This window comes from Lampetra fluviatilis, chromosome 7 (genome assembly GCF_964198595.1).
Source record: "Lampetra fluviatilis chromosome 7, kcLamFluv1.1, whole genome shotgun sequence".
NCBI classification, from domain to species: domain Eukaryota; kingdom Metazoa; phylum Chordata; class Hyperoartia; order Petromyzontiformes; family Petromyzontidae; genus Lampetra; species Lampetra fluviatilis.
Genome location: NC_136281.1, coordinates 16,030,880 through 16,043,924, shown reverse-complemented (window position 1 = coordinate 16,043,924; position 13,045 = coordinate 16,030,880).

The following is a 13,045-nucleotide window of genomic DNA, read 5'->3' as shown; positions in this document are numbered from 1 at the left end:
CTACTCCACTGCTGGACGAAGGCTTCTCACGATCATGCCAATGTGATAATCCACCCAGTGCATGAAGTGATGTCATCGCCCCTTCTCATGAGTTAATGTCCTCTCGGATGCATTGCATTCCTTGGCTTTGTTTGCACAGTACGTTCATACATTTCTGTTTTGCTGGAGCTATTTAAACCCATGTCTTTTTTGATGAACCGGCACTCCTGGGCTCAATGGCCTCTTACATCATTATGGACAACGAGATACCGACTGGTGTCGTTCTCTCCAGTAAACGCCACTCATCTCCGCCGCGCTGTTGCACCCTAACGCGCGATTACAGAAACGACGGCTGGTTGATGGGGCATCTTTCTAGCTTTCAGGACATCGGCAGCTCTGATTGCTCATCACACGGTCATTAGACTGAGTGGGCTATAAACACCATTGCTTTGCGAGGGTGTCAAGGGAAGCCACTCAGCACAGTGGTTTGAATTTAAAGTGGACTACACCTTAACTATCATCCGGACGGCGGCTCATTGCGTGGGTATTCAGGGTGGTGCCGTACAGCTCTCCGATGTGTTGCCGGGTCGTAGCGCGCATTGTTCGGCATTATGTCCCACGTTCCGCTCCACGCGTTGGGAGCTCCTGCAGGAGCTGAACTTTCTTTCGTGCGGTTTGTCTGTTGACCCAGTGTACCCCGTGACCTTTGCCTGCACGCACGCAGCGGCTGTCGTGCAGCGATCTGCAATGCGACGCTGCTCTGTTAGTAGCGCACTCCGGCCACCACAGTGGTTTGTGAAGGTACGAGCCTCGCTGGGTGTCTGATGTCATTCTCCTTTGCCTGTACATATGAAATATTGTTGCCAGCCGTTCTCATTATTATAGTCCTTCATTCTCTGTCACACTGTTGGATGAAAGCTCTTCATGTTGGTGCCATTGTCGTCTGCCGCTTGCATTTATAGTTCATATCCTTCCCCCGCACCTCCGATTAGCGCGGTTGGCTATGTACGGTGCGAAAGAAGTTCAACATCAATGCATACATCTTACTGCAGTCATTTTAATCGATATTACAAGACAATGCAATGAATTGTGTTGGTATTCAAGGTCTAACTTGAAAAACAAATGCCTGTTCTCCAATGAGCTCGCGTACGGTTTTAAATTGAAATCGTCGATCTATCAAGTAGTAATGTAAAGTCATAAATATGTAACAGCCCGTGCCTCTTAACCACTGGGGGCTTTATCTTGCTTATCTCATTAAGAAACATAAACCATCACGCAAACTCCGGCCATTCTCGCGGTGGCTTTTGACTAGTCATTGAACAAAGACGAACACCGCATTGTGCGCTTTCAGATGCACTTCTGCGGCCGTCTGGAACGCTCTCCCTTCCGATATCAGGAAGCCACTGGAGCCATCTACTTTTCAATCTAGATTGAAAACTAATTTCTTTAAAATTGCTTTTTTGTTTAGTTTGTTGTCATTCCCCCGCACCTACGTTTAGCGCGGTTGGCTACGTACGGTGCGAAAGAAGTTCAACATGCATATGTATATTACACATCGTTAACACTGCCTTGAATCGGCGGTGGGCACGGTTAGGGCACAACCCCTCCTGAATACGAGCCGGCGAGCACAAACGCGGGCTCGAGTGAAATCCACAGAGGAGCTCTCCCCGCCGCTCTTGAGTGGCAGCAATGGAATCGATTTGAAATCGGCAAACCTCCATTGCGTGCCAATAATCGTCACGGTCGTTGGCACACGACGACGATGACGACGACGACCCGCTGCCGGCTTCAACGCGAAGAAGACGGAGGAGATCCCGTCTCGGTTGGCGGAGGAGATCGACAAGGTGGCGTGATCCTGTTTGTGGACACATTCTGACTTGGCTCCATCGACACTCCGTGAAGTGTATTTCCGCTGGATTCACGGGCGATTTTTTCAGGGGAGCTTATTTGGTTTTGGTGCAAAGTATTCCCTGACGGGGGGGCGGGTGGCGGGGGTGGGGTTCGATGCTGGGAGGATAGTTGTCATCCGCCGCGGCTGAGATGCTGGAAGGGTCACAGTCGTAGAGCGGCGGCAACCTCTGCATTTTTTCAGTGACTCCACCCGAGCAGGTATGGAGCGAGCGGGGGGGGGGGGTGTAGGGGGGGGGTGCCCTTTGTTCTGACTCTTGTCAGTGCGTGTCGACGTGCCCGCGTGCCTCAATCAGCAGAGCGTTTTGCTGCCGCGCGGACAAATGAATGTGCCGTCACTCAAGTGTCCGTTTGTTTTTCCACTGTCGGCGGTCGGTACCGTCAAATCAAGCGTGGTCGACACGATTATTTTATTATTTACGTTCACTTTTTTTCAAATATTCGGCCACCTTTGGATTTTTCTCTGCAACAACAACCAATGAAGCCGCTCCGTCGCCTGCTGCTGCCCGCGTCGTCTCGAATTGCCTTTCTGCAGCCGTCCACGGTGCCCTGTTCAAGTTCAGGCTCAAGATTCTCCTCTCCTGCCTACGACCGACTCTGTCTCTTTGTGTGTCTCTCTCTCTCTAGGTGGTGTCCTTCATTTGACTTTAACGTGGCATCGTTCGACGTAAATCGTCAAACCGCGCTCCCCCCTGAATGTGCACGCAGCGCCGTATTCGTAGAGGGCATTTTGACACGTCATTAAATCCAAATAGAATTTCATTTGCAGCATGGTTTTCGCCACACGCTTGCAGAATTGGTTCACGACTGTGGCGTGGACCACCGTACCACGAGCCGCCGGCCCGTCTCGGCCGCAGTCGCCGTAAGGGGGCTGCTTTGTAGCCGATCTGATTGATTCGTCGAATGAGGATGAACTTTCGCTTTTAGGGTTAATCACCAAATTATGAAACCGGACTGCAGTGGATGCACTTGCCTGCGTCACAATGTACATAATCCACGTGACTTTGCGCAATTGCTTCGTGACATCACACACAAAGGTAGAAACGTGGTAATTTTAAAACGTTACGGTATATATGCAAGGGGTAACCGAACTCTTTCAGCGTTTGTTAGCTTGAAGTTGTTGTAATTTCATTTCAGAGCATTCCATTATTTATTTCGGCCTTGGTTTGTAAGAGCTCTTGGACGACCGCCTCAATTTGCACCGAGTCCAATTGCCTTTTCATTGTCTGCAAAAGGCGAGCCACAATGGTGTCTAACAATCACGATATTTTGTTTGTTCGCGATGTTGCTGTGTGAGTGGGGGCTTTTTCCTTTTGCAGCAGCAGCAGTAGCAGCACCTTATGAAAATGGACAAATGTTTTAATTTGTAATGCTGTGTTGGTCAAGACGGCCATGCAGCCTGGGCTGTGTGCAGCTGCAACCACCGTGTCCACGAGCCCATTAACCAAGGAAGTAGCAGTAGCAGCAGCGGCAGCAGCAGTCAGCCGTGGGAAGTCTGCGTCGCGCTGCATGCGAATGTGCCACATTGAATGAATGTGCCTCGTGTTGCCACTCGGCTTACCATGGTCTATGGAAAGTTGGCCAATTTGACAGCGTGTCGTTAAAAAGGTCCCTTTTGTAGTGGTTGGAGTTCATCAATTTGTTTACGAGATTTTTTTATGCTGTACATTCTTCACATTTAGAAAAATAATAAGAAGAAAATATCCGGCGATGTAAGATTCAGGTTTTGTTATTTCCACAAGAGTGGTGACGTGCCGATTGAACATTCATCTGCAACGGATTCATTTGCCCGCGTAAAAGATGTAAATAATCCGTGTGAATCTTGCTTATAAATTCACAACACCACACGCACAGGTAAGGTGCGTTAATTAAAAACGCTACGGTTGATGGGTGTCTGGCATTTGCCACCGAAACAATGGCGAGAGTTTCCATCCGTCGACTGCTAAGTGATTTCCCTTCAAGAATGTCTGTTTTAGATGAAATATTTCGCCATGGGCAGTGGGGAGAGGGTCACAAGCCATCGCGTGCCACCCCCCATCTCCTCCACTAAAAAATTTAGGAGGTCATGCCCCCCCCCTCCCCTCCCCACAGCGTGCCCTTCCCTGCAGTCATCCCATCTTCCTCCAGACCCCGTTTGTGGTTGGTGAGGTTATTTTCTTAAGGGGGGGGGGGGGCGATGGTAATCTGGGTTGTTACAGCATCATTGCTGTAAAACATCACTGTAACTAATTCCTACTGTTCTATATGACTGGCTTACATGGACATTTTCATTAAGCTTTTGAGCACTGTTCCAAGTGCAAGTGTAAAATAACATTCGCATCGTCGTAAAACAAATATCTGTTGAAGTTCAGCCGAGGGGGTGGGGCCACACGTCATGCCTGATTGCGGAGTGAATGGTGTGTTTCTTCCTATTTAAAGGGTCAGGCCGTGCCTGTTAGCTGCCCGCTGCCAGATGCTTTCAGGGTCAAAGGTGTAGATTATCCTGCCAGAAAGGACCGCGCATGCCGAGGAAAGGGTTAATGGAGGAAAGGTTGCGTGTGTGTCTGGAGTGCGTCTGGAGTGTGTGTTTACACTGGTTTAACTTTCACTAAAGTGGGGGCTGGTTGGGGGCATTCCCTCTTGCCAATAATTACCTGCGCGTAGGCACAGAAGTGTGCATATCCATCATGTGCGTTATATCTGTGCGTGTGTGTGCACGTTCATAGATGGTGGGCACTTGCATGGTGGGAGTGTAATATTTGTATTATTATGACTCTTTAAAATGTTGTTCAACCTAGCCGTGACAATACGTGGTATTTGCTATATATGTACAAAGTAAAAAAGACAAAGATCACGATTTACACTTTGGTGAGAAGTGTTGTTTTTGAGTACCGAACCGATTAAGGCCACCATGGTGCATGATGTGGTGGTGTGGCCATCACCACGCCTGGCCACCTTTGCCTCGCGGATGCCGAGGATTGCTTCCGATATCGCTCACTGCTGATGCTATCTGTGGTTGGGAATAAAGCTCTCAGGTTGCTGAGTTCAGTGCAGTGTGCTGACCGTTGCACGGCCACTCCTCACAAATGTATGTACATACACATATCCACATGTGTGAATTAATTTTTTTTATAACCACGTGAGAGTCCGTTGAAAAAAGGGAGACTTGAAGTCACAAATAATGTTCAGTACCAAAATATTTAAATGCAAAAAAATATTCCTGGATCTCACCTGGGTAAAGTGAATGTAAAATGCTCCAAAAGCGAGGAGTTACCATCGTGATCGGAGAGACAAAGGTGGCTGGGTGTGGTGTTAAAACCACCTCATCTTTCCATTGTTACTTTGGACATATTTGGAGCTCACCAACGACACTTGCCGCAAAAGTATTCCCAAGCTTACCGGGGGAATCGTCAAATGCGGTGCACATCCACACAGCAGTGGTGGCTGATCGTTCGGGGCTGGTGGGGCCTGGTCCGACTAAAAGAAACAAGAAAATTTAAAAAAATACCAGACGATCCCTCCGTCTTCAGGTGAAGACGGAAGCTTGTGTTGCCTCCGAAACGTCGTGATTTTTTATTTTGTTTTATTTTACTTTTATTAATTTAATTTTTTTACCTACGTGACTTTACCGAAAAAACCTAAGAATATGAATCCTTGCAGTCACGAAAGCTTCAAATCTAGAATTAGCTGAAGTACAATTTGACGAGGACAGCGGCTCATAAGTGGGAGTAAACAAGCTGGCGCGCTCGCCGCTGGTAAGCACGTGCGAGAGATTGCGCAATTCGAACGGGTCCTCGTTCCTGCTGTGAAGCGATTACCGTGGACTTCCCGACGTTCACATCCACACAGCAGATGTGCACGCCCGTGCTGAGTGTTGTTCTGGGCAATAGCGGGGCCTTGGCCCCCTGACTGCCATGACCATGCCTTGCTGTGCACGTGCTTGTAGGCTACTACACACACACACGCGCACACGTGGGTGTCGTGTGTGTGTGTATATACCGGGCGTTCATGCGCTAATTGTCTACAACCAAGCGACTCTGAATGCGCCTGATCTCATCAGATCTCTCCAAGCGAAATAGGTTCGAGTTTGTTTAGTAATTTAGTGCGATACTGTGCGGTGTAGGCTTTGGGGTGCAAATGTTGCAAAGAGTTGATGACGCACCAATGGATTCTTGAATCCACCTGTGCATAGTTTGGAGTGTTATTCCGTCAAGCGCGTGTTTCTTCTTCTGGTTACTCTGGTTGCGTTGCGCGTATGCCAAACGCTCGTCGATGGAGTTGGCTCCACGTCCCCTGGCAGGACCCTCCTGAAAACGAGTCCCTGAGACTCGGTGAGGCTCTCCTCTCCGAAGTTGAAAGTTCAAAGTTGGGATCTCCGCACTTCAGCAGGAGTCGGTTTCCAGCACCACCAAATTTTTTAGGAGGCGACAATTAGGTCATTTGGTAACTGCGCTAATTCACCGAATTGATACCAACAAAATGCGTCAATTTCCCCAAACAGAGTCATGGGATTTTATGTTAACACTAATTAAGAAATGTTTTTTCGATAATTACCACTTTAGATGGCATACAATATTTAGTTGAGTAAAAAAAAACCCCAACAAGCTTCGTTTAAAAAGAAATGTATATTTGTTTGGCAGGAAAGTGGGGTGGGGGTGGTCGTATTATGTTCAAAGAATTTCTGCAGGCATCCTCCTCCTCCTCCGTGCTGCGCAGAGCTTCTCACAGTCGGTCCCTAGAGCTCCCGGGCGAGCGCTGGGCATGCGCTGGCTCTGAGTGCAGAAGGCTGCAAGGGCCCACAGCGGCTCGCGAGCACGCACGCACGCACGCATATGCACACTCCAAACGCGGACACGTACAGACGTGCGTGCGTGTGCATGGCTCGCGTCCACATCTGAACTGGCACGCCGAGTGTGTGCTCGCCAAGGGCTTAGCGCACGCACACCCACGTGTAAGACTCGTGCACAATAACGCTCCTGTGCGTGTGTGTGCGTGTGCGCGCGCTTGTGTGGGTGTTTGTGTAGGTGTTTTTTAAGGGTGGAGCGGTGGTGTGGTGGTTAGCGCACTGCCACGACAAACGCAGCCATCTGGGTTCGATTCCAGCCCGCGGTTAACATTATTGGCGAGTGATATCTGAACCGTGCGCGGTGCTGGCCATCCACCTTCATAGGTGCTCGCTAACAACACTTGCAACAAGAATTTGTGAAGTCTTTACAGGTGATCTTTGCCTTTTGTACTTGTGTGTACTTTTTCACATTCGTGCATGCACGTGTGAGTGTGTGTGTGCGTGCGTGCGCTCGTGTGTGTGTGCGTGCGCTCACGTGTGAGTGTGTGTGTGTGCGTGCGCTCACATGTGGAGTGTGTGTGTGTGTGCGCTCACATGTGTGTGTGTGCGTGCGCTCACGTGTGAATGTATGTGTGTGTGCGTGCGCTCACATGTGTGTGTGCGTGTACGTGTGTGCAAGCGCAGTGGTCAGACCGATGGCGCGTGCCGAATCCCTTTCCACAAAAACCACCCTGGCAGCTGTCAGCTCGAATCACAGCTTTGGCTGAGACTGTTGCTCGGGGGGGGGGGGGGGGGGGGGGTGGTCGTGCAAAACACGGAGGAGTGGGGGGCTGCAGGGGGAGGACGGGAGAGGGGTCTGCAGCAAGGCAATGTGGGTAGTAGCGAGAGGGATGCACGTGGGGTGCAGGGGGCCATGGTTGTCGTGGCGTAGAGGGTTCGGTTCGCCGAGGAAATCTCTTTTTTTTGTGTCAGAGTTATAACCTCCTCTAATTGCTTTTCAAGAATTGGCCTCGTTCATTTTCCCCCCATTTAATTGCTTTACAACAGCTTTTGGACACATTTCGGCGGTGGTTAACTCGTTGCTTGGCTCGGAAACAAACGCTCGTTGAGCCGCAGCCAAAGTGCCGGCGCCTCGCTGGGCGAGTGGTTCAAATAAAATGTTCGTGCGGGGCATTGCGGCATATAAATGTAGAATGCATTTTTTTCGTCAATAAATAAATGTTCATTCTTGAAAGGCAATGCATCACCATCCCATCTGCGAAGCACCGTGAATGAAAACGTGAATTCACACCCAGATCTCGGTTTAGTGCCAGAATTATAATTTGGGTCTTAGCGTGCAGAGTTAGTCTTGGGGCTGACTTCAGGAATAAAATGTGTGTGTGTTATATAAATACAGATGTTCACCACCTTTGAACATTTCCAAAGGCATCTGTGTATAAACATGAATGTGGTGGAGTTTTTTTGTTTCAACCAGAAATGTTGGGTTAATGTTTAGCCTCAGATCTGGGATACGCCACCTCGTGTGAAGTGTGCAGTGAGAAGCCCCCCTTAGGTAATACTACAAAGCGGCTGGCTGTTAGAGGCATGTGAAAACCATCCTCCAGGAACATTTTGGTTCTTATCCAGTGTTTCCTCAGCCACTTTGAAGTGAGCCAGCCCAGTTTGTGTACCGGGAAAAAACTGGCTTTGGCCCGGACTTCCACAGCAGCCTAACCAGGCCCTGCTCAGCTTCAAGTGGGCCATATGCAGCTCCCTCATGGTAGGCCACGTGGTTCGCTTTGCTCAGGAAGCTGTAGACGTTTAGCTGAGCCACCTCAGAAAAACAGCAGTGATGGCGCAGGGTCAAACGTGGGAGTGAGCTAACCCAACCATATGTTAAACCTGGTTAAATGTTCAGATACGATTACAATTCCCTTTCAGCGATGGATGGGAAAGCGTCTGTTGAAGCGTTGGGGCAAGATACGGAGCATGCTGGGTCCTACCTCGAGCAGCTCAGCACAGCTGGGTTCTGATTTCCAAATTGTGGTGGAAATGTAGCATTAGTCAAACGCTGGACAGTCCTATGGCCAGAATCCAGTCTGCTTTCCATGTTTGCATAAACAGATGCACAGTAAGCGCCCAATACACCGCGTAGATATAATTTAGAAGACCTAACAACGGATATGGAGAGTTGAACTTGGGGTCCACGGAGTGAGTTCACGTTGCTCAGCAGTCAACGTCGGAGCTCCGCGGGTAGAAGCACAAACGAGGCAAGCGTCCCCCTCGTAACGGACACGTGGCCTCCGCGGGCGGAACCAACACAGAACGACCGCCGTAAGGGGATCGTGTGACCGACCACATTTACTTTTTTAAAGCTATTGGCTGCAGTTGTTCGCTGCAGCGCCTTTTCCAGTTTACAAAAAAAAAAGTTCGTGATCAAGAATGCTTAACGGTTGCTGCGCCTTTCCGTTCAGCACATATAACCCCACGGTTTTCTATTGAAGCAGCACTGACTCCAGTTACAGACACACTCTTGTCTCCCATTAGTATCTCCAACTCCTCCATGTGATCGGGCTGTTCCAGCCAAGGTTACGTCCAGTTAAATACGCCGTCGTCCAAGTTTGTTTTTGAGGCCATTCCGAGGCTCGGCCACGTCGACAAACATAACCTGGAAGTGGCCGGGAGGCTCAAGGGTCAGAAGACACTGAGGCGACACAGCTGCGAAGCCTGGGTTTGAAACCAAGTCTCAGCTGCCTGGGATTAAACCGGGTTTTCAATTGCAGTGATGATCTCAACCCAGTTTTTTGTTTACACAATTTAGCTAAATTGTAGGTGATAATTACAAATATTCGTGTAACTGTTGTATCATCGACATTTTCTCTGCAGCAGGGCATGCGGGGAATAGCAGTATATCTTCGTGTGGGTAACAGAGGTCATTTGAAAGGTTTTCTGTATCATAGTGTTCGTCATATAACAAACAGAGATGTCACGGGCAAAAGCAAATAAGCAGAACTCCATTATATCTCTCCACACACAAACAAAAATGTCTTTTAGTCCATCATCCGAGTGTCTATCTCATGGGATGATGCTGTTGCTTCTCAAGCAGCACTTTTCACAGCAAACAAACTCTGGACAAATGTTGACCGGTGCAGAATTTGATACCAAAGTACGCACAGTAGTTTTGTGATGCAGTGATATCTTCTTTACGTTGGCCATTCCTTAATGTGAGTGATGCACTGCTCTCTGCAGGAGGTCCGAATGAACACTTTTAGCTCATGACATGGCACCAGTAGAACAATCGGAAGAAGATTTGGAAAAAAAACAAGTTTTGTAATGATAATGTGGTTTGTCTAAAAGATGGCTGTGGATTTGAGCCCATTGTCCAATATGCAGTGACTTGAAGCTGCGCATTTATTCCGTGCTGTAGACAACAGCGTGTACAAGACGAGCGTGTATTAGATCTGCTCACGGGTTTACGCAAGAAGACAAAAGTTCCGTTGCAAATGCACACAATGCCCCCATTTGTATTTAACCCGACCCTCTGTTAACGCACTAACGCACACACACACACAAAAACGTGAAAGTACAAAATTATTTCTAGGCCGGAAATTTCTGAAAGCATAGTGGTGCCTTAAATAATTTGCGCGTCTATTTTACGTCTAAACTTTGTAAGTCGAGCCAGAACTAAAACTGTGTTTCTCAGCCCCGTACCCAGGGGAAGAGGGGAAGTGGGCTGGAGCGGTGGGAAAAATCCGGGACTCACAAACTCTACCCACCCCCCCACTACCACCCCCACACGCCCCCCTCCCCGTCTGTGTGTTGCCCCAATTCAGTGCCCACACGTGGGCCTCACCCTCTGGGGCTGTGCCATATCCAAACCGTAGCCGGGAGACTGAATTTATGAATTATTGTAAAAGCTCCGTGTTCTCCTCCACTCTCACTTTAATCGTGTAAATCATTTGGCGAGCTTGCACGAGCAGTGGTGTGCGAAGCAACAGCAAACCCACTCTGGGAACGCGCCCGTCAAGACGCTACGAAGCAGAAGGGCCGTTGACCGAAACGTCACCTATTTTTAATTTGGAGCTTTCGTGACTGCAGGAATTACTCTTTGGTTCTTTCAGTAAAGAGAAAATAAAAAAATAAATTAGTATGCTAGTATTTAATTTATTTTCGCTTTATACGTGACTTTACTGGAAGAACCAAAGAGTCACCTATTTTATACGTTTTTATTTTAAGGCCGCAGTGTTATCGATGAAAGCGATACACGTGTCGTACAGTATACAATGGACACCACGTGTGCTTCTATTTTCATTTAAATTGCAAACGAAGAGTTTCACTCTCAGCAAATTTTGGAATGTTTCCAGAATCATCCGTAATTTCCTGAGCTGCTTTGCGCTGTAGCCAATTGGGTCAGTTGCTCTTCTGACATGGTATCAAGTCATTGGGCACCACTGGATATATATAGTCCTGCCATTCGGAGTAAATGTGTGTGTGTTTGTTTCTCTTTCAAAATAATGAACGCTTGTAAGGTCATCTTTTGTATTGTACACGTACAGACGTCAACCCACTGCTGCTGTATGAACATCTCCCAATGCCATGCAGGCAGTGTGGGTTTTAACCATACTTCACCACACCGGTCAGTGTGCGTTGGTGGGGGGGGGGGATTAGTAACAACAAAGGACTTTGCAGCATTGCCCTTCGCTTGCCGACAACGTCTGCAGCTACGCGAGTCGTACGCGTGGATCTCGTGCAGCCAAAATCGCTACGCCAGGCTCCAACCTGCTTGGCTTTCGGAACCTGACGGGATCACGCGGTACAGTACGTGAAAGGGCGCGATTCAGAGCTGCGATTGTATTCAAGAGCCAATCGTGTTTTTTCTATCAATCTTGTGGTCTCGTTGTTTTCGTGTTGCAGCACATTTTTGTTCCGTTTTGGTTTGTGCCGTTTTGGTTGCCCCCTTTAGCCTCGGCGTGAGCAGTGGCGTGTCGTGCGCACGTCCATCCACAGGAACTGGACGCAAGAGTCGCGATCGTGGCTTTTTTGCCTTTCGTTCGCAGGTTTTTCCAGAGTGTCCGTATGTTTGTTATGCCATTGGTTCGTCTTCACGGTTTATAAGCCTGCCTTATAAATCAAATATGATCACGTGAGCTACACACGGATCATTTAACGCGCCGTTCCCTCGCGGCACGCTCAAGACGGATTGGCCGCGCGCTCGCACTGGAACGGCGTGCGGTGTCCAGGTGTCGCCGCCAGTGTAAAGATTTCAGAGGAGACAATTCCTCCCCAGCTTAGGCCAGCGATCGGCACAAAGGGAAGGGCAATTTCCCCTAGCGGGACAGGGATTGGAGTCCCGGGCGACACTTCCTGGCTCGGCAATAGAAGCCACGGAGATGCTTTGTGCGGAGCCGCGGGTGACAGAAAGGATGTGAAGCGGCGGAGGCTAGAACCAGCCGTGCTGTGTGTGTGCGCGCGCGTGCGCACACACGCGCGCGCGTGCGCACACACGCGTACTCGTGCAGCCGAGCGTGAGTACGCGTTCGTGTAAATATATATATTTTTTAAATCACACTTTGCTGAGCTCAGGCTCAGAAGGTCAAAGCGGCAAGCTGAGAGCAACAAACACCACCATTCGATGGTGCGATAGACCGGAATTCGTACGTTTCCTGAACTTGTCGTTGGCTGTGTAAGCATCTCTGAGACAAGTATTTTAATGCTTCGCGACGAATGGTTGAAAGCTTTACGCACGAGCTCTGTCCCGAATGGGGGCGTGGGACACACGATAACTCTCGCAAAGATGACCCAATGTGAACGAAACGGTACCGTCATGTTGACGTTCTATTCGGGGCTTGCGTGATTGCAAATCGGCCAAATTGATCAAAGTGTTGCCCAAAAACTTCGAGACAAACCAGATCCAAAAGTCCTGCATGAGCAAATGTGTAAAATGCATGCTGCACTGATAGCTGCCGTTGGGTTCCTTACTGCGAGTTGAATACTTCCGAAGACAAACGCGTGTTGGAAAGCATTGCTTGATCTCTTCGCACGCAGGATTATTTTCTCCCAATACTTTTTAGTGGGCTTATTTGCTTTGTACTTTGATGCTAGACGTGAATATTAAACAGCCTCAATGAAGTGAATGTCTGGTCATCAAAACTAACATAATCACTGTCCTCGGTCAATTTAGTTGTGGCAGGGTTATACGGCTAGAACACGTGTGCCTCACAGGTAGAATGACCTGGGTTCGATTCCCAGACTTGGGCTCCTTTCTGTGGAGTTTGCATGTTTCTCTCCCTTTGTTCTGCACGAGTTCCCAACGGGTTCTCAGATTTATTCCCACGGCTAAAGCAAATACAACGTCGCTTTTATTGGCCAAAAATTCCCGTTGCTGAAAAATAACCTGCAAATGACCGAAGTGGG